We start from the raw sequence: 4,725 nt of genomic DNA, 5'->3' as shown, positions 1-4,725 counted from the left end.
AGAATATAGAGGCTGTCACTGTTGCTGAGGCATTGATCAAAGTGTTCTGTCGCGTAGGTATCCCCAAAGAGGTCTTAAGTGACCGAGGTTCGCAGTTCACCTCTGCAATGATGAACGAAGCATTCAGGTTGTTGTCCATCTGAGGCCTGTGAACTACGCCTTACCATCCCATGTGTAAAGGGCTATGTGAGAGGTTCAATGGGACTCACAAGAAGATGTTAAAGCACATGGCCAACGAACAGCCAAAGGAATGGCCGCGGTTCATTGCTCCTCTTCTGTTTGCTTATCGAGAAGCCCCACAGCACTCCTTGAAGTTCTCACCCTTTGAACTGGTGTATGGAAGGTTGGTCCATGGACCACTTCAAGTCCTTTGCGAGTTATGGGACAACGAAGAACCCGACCCTGAAGTCAAGACCACATACACCTACGTCCTTGATCTAGCTGACCGCCTCCAGTCAACGTACAGATTAGCTAAGGAAGAATTGATCAAGGCTCGTGAAGTTCAGAAAGCCTATTATGATAAGAAGGCAAAATTTCGGAAGTTTAGTCCAGGCGATAAGTGCTTGGTGTTACTCCCCACTGCCCAGAACAAGTTGCTGGCGCAGTGGAAGGGTCCATTTGATGGATGTAGTAGAGCGCATTTCAGACCTCAACTACATAATTCAGATGGGAAGTCTTCGCAAAAGGTTCCACATTAATATGTTGAAGGCTTATCATGAGTCAAACCCCGAGGAGACTGGCCTACGAGTAGCTGATGATAGTGACCAGCCACTGGAAGAAACCGGGGCAGCCGCGGTGATCCCAGCTGATGACCATGATGATGAGCCTTTAACTGCTCAGTCCCGTCAGGAAGAGACTATCGGAGATGTTTTAATTAACGCTGACTTGGCATTAGGTGATCAGAATGCCATAATGTCACTGCTCTGTCAGTATGCTGATGCCTTCTCTGACCAACCTAGACTTACAAAGGTTGATTGTCACAAAATTGAGTTGACCAGCGATACTCCTGTAAAGGTTAAGCCATATCCGATTCCCATGCGACTACTGGGAGCAGTTGACAAGGAAATTGATGACATGGAGATTGCATGTATTATTAAAAAGTCTTCATCTCCTTATTGCAGTCCAATGGTAGTAGCTTGCAAGAAAGATGGTGGAGTCAGGATTTGTGGCGACTATAGGAGGCTCAGTGCAATCACCAAAGTGGATGCTGAGCCGATGGGTGACAACATTGCCATCTTCTCCAGGCTGGCAGGGTAATGATATTTCACGAAGCTCGATTTGGCGAAGGGATTCTTCCAGATTCCCCTTCACCCCAAGAGCCGTCAGTTCACTGCCTTTGCTACTCCTTGGGGGTTGTATCAGTATAAAGTCCTCCCATTTGGACTTGCCAATTCCCCAGCAGTATTCAATCGTGCCATGAGACAAGTGCTCCATGGTATTGTAGGAGTAGAGATGTTCACTGATGATGTCCTCGTTCATTCCGCCACGTTGGAGGAGCACCTCAGACTCTTGGAAATTGTCTTCAGTAGACTCCAGAGTTTCAACATGTCTGTGAAGCCTAGCAAATGTAAGATTGCTCACAGTGAGGTGGAGTTCCTCGGACATATTGTTGGCAACAATCACTGCAGGTGTCAGGGTGACAGGATCAAGAAGGTTAGAGAAGCCCCGAAACCCGTGACCAAGAAACAGGTTAGGGCATTCCTTGGCCTAGTCGGGTATTATAGGAGTTTTATCCCCAACTTTGCTCTCATTGCCCAACCATTGTATGAGGTGCTACGGAAATATGCTCCAAACACCATTGAATGGGGAGAAGCGCAAGAGAGATCTTTTACCACCCTTAAGAACATGTTGTGCAAGGAGCCTATCTTGCAGTTGCCTGATTCCAACAAACCTTTCATACTGCGCACTGATGCTTCACAAGATGGAGTAGGTGCCGTGTTGATGCAGGTATCGGAAGGTGGAATCTTCCCAGTGGCATACCACAGCCGTAAGCTAAAACCCGCCGAGAGGAAATACAGTACTGTTGAGAAGGAACTCTTGGCCGTGGTTGATGGTGTTAAGAAGTATTATTATTATTTATATGGAGCACCATTCACTCTGGAAACTGATCATACGCCACTCACTAGTCTCAGCACGACAAAGACGGCTAATGCAAGATTGACACGCTGAACACTGTATTTACAGCAGTTTAACATTGTTGTGAGATACATCAAGGGAAGTGATAACGTAAGTGCAGACCTGATGTCTCGCCTGCTAACTGGTGACTAACACGGGCGACTGTTGTATGCTGGGTTCTGTAAGATTGGCGTCCTCAGAGATTTGAGTAATCCAATGACCAGCCTGGTTCCCAGTTAAAAGTGTACCAGTAATTGCTGACATCTTGTCCGTTGGTCCCACAGGACATGTTACGTCCAGGACTTGTATATACATGTATACAATAAGTTAAGGGGGAAGTTTGAGAACCCTGCAGAGACAGTACAAGGCTGTGTATGAATTACCTTGTGGAACGTCTCGAGCTGTGGGCTTCTCTGAGGATTCCCGGAGAATCCACAGTATCCACACGAGTATTCACACCCACGGTGGGTGTTAAAACGTGACCTGCCCCAGATCGCGTAGCGATTCTCAGCTTCCTGTCATTAACCTTAAGTGCAGAGTTAGGTTAACCAGTACACTGCCCGTTCTAAGAGATTTGAGCAATTCAAGAACTGGCACGCTTCCTGGTTAATAATGTTAGGTTAACTAGTAAACTGCCCGTTCTAAGAGATTTGAGCAATTCAAGAACTGGCACGTTTTCTAGTTAATAAGCGTTAACCAGTAAACTATAAGGGTCCTGAGAGATTTGTAAATCCTAAGACTACGTTTCCTGGTTAATAATGACATAAGTACTGATTGCTAGGCAGAGAGAGAGAAATGACACTTTTGATGCTCCATCTTGATTCCTTTCACGGGTGCAGCTGGTGGGTGCAGCATTGCCGTGCAAAACAGCTGATCATCCCTGACGCATGCTGCCGCCTCTTCTCTTCTGCCTCATCATCATCATTTATTCTTGATTTGCATTATGTAATTTTACACGTAGGTACAGTTACACCACAACTGTCACACCTACACCATGTATTTCATACATTACGCTATAATAATTAGTTGTTAATGTAAATGTAGCGAACTTTTCGCTCAGTTTGATCTGAGTACAGGATTTTTCACCGTCGTCATGGAGTTTTTCCCTCAAGCTTGCTTCTATTAATGTAAATAATTTTTTTTTTACTCACTGGCGACTGTGACTTTCTCCTGTAGCAGGATAGCACACACACACCACAGTGTGAATCTTGTGTGACTGAGTTAGGATTTACATGTATGAATATTAAATTTTTTTTTTTCCTGAAAAAAAAAAAAAATCATTTTTGATGGGGCGTAATGTCACGAGTCGGCGCGATTAAGTATTTGAATAAACTCGTGACATTAACTTTGATGGGAAACCGCGAATTCTAGTGGAATCCCAGTATTTTTTGCTCAGTTTAACCGCCACGTATTCACCGGATTGGGAGTGTTTTCAGAAAAATTTTTCACTGTCATAAATGATCGTGTTTGTGCGTGACTTTAGCACCTCTGCTGAGTACTTTGTTATAGGCATGTTTTGCTCATTCTAGCCGTTAGGAAGTGCGGCTCAACACTTGCCTCTCTTTCACGATTTGAAGTCAGTTAAGATTTGTGAGCCGTGGAAGCAGGTAGTGTGTGTGGCAGTGTCCTTCCTCAGCAACGATGCCCAGTTCCTGCCGCTGCCGTTGAATTCCAGAGGCTCAGCGTGTGCAGTGTCCTTCCTCAGTAACGACGCCCAACCATCCGCTTTGTCCACTTTTCTGACCAGTATTTCTTTTCGTTATCCTAGGTTTAAGAAATAGCTTTTGAGTGAGCAAGTGAGTGCGATCTCTTTATTTTGAATTCATTTTGAAATGTAACGTAAATTTACTTCTTTGTAATCAATAAATTTAACAGTTCTTTTTCTTGAGCTTAATGTAATGTAAACTAGTGTTTTATTTCTCCATAAGCTTATTCTAGTTGTAGCTCCTAGTTTGCATAAACGCTTTGCATTATTCACACCTGGTACTTAGGCCAGTCCTTTTTATTAACTTAAATCCGTTATGCCATGTAGGAGTTAATTGCATCAGCAAGAATCTGTTTATCATTAATAGATATTGATTGTCAGGGGTGGAGTCACTTTCTCCAGAGGCCAACAGTACTAATAAAACAGCACACGTGACTAATTAGTCTTTGCTGTGTACTGTTGAGAAAGTTTATACATTCTCGTCCTTAGAGAATCGGCGAAGTAAGCCGGCATAAAGTAATCATTGCTTGATCTTCACAAGACAATTCATTGTCCTGTTCTTAAGTATTATTGAATAATTATTCTTTAATATATCATATACATGAAAACCCTGTGACACTGTGCAGCTACTCAGCCTCGTGCTCCATCGGTTATCCCTTAGTGTTGTTAAATGGCCTGCCCACCCCCATTTCTGTTCTTTTATACCTTCTATAATATCTTTGACTTTAATCTGCTCTCTCACCCAAGATGGTCTTTTCCTGTCTCTTAAAGATATTCCCAAGATGGACCTTTCCATTGCTCTCTGAGAACGGATTGATTTATTTTCCATCGATTTTGTTAGTTTCCAAGTCTCACAACCATACGTCATAGATGGAATTATACATTTGTTATATACTCTTCATACA

The sequence above is a fragment of the Coenobita brevimanus genome, chromosome 44 (genome assembly GCF_032717465.1).
Source record: "Coenobita brevimanus isolate Jiangsu-jjx chromosome 44, ASM3271746v2, whole genome shotgun sequence".
NCBI classification, from domain to species: domain Eukaryota; kingdom Metazoa; phylum Arthropoda; class Malacostraca; order Decapoda; family Coenobitidae; genus Coenobita; species Coenobita brevimanus.
Note: the sequence above shows the minus strand (reverse complement) of the source record.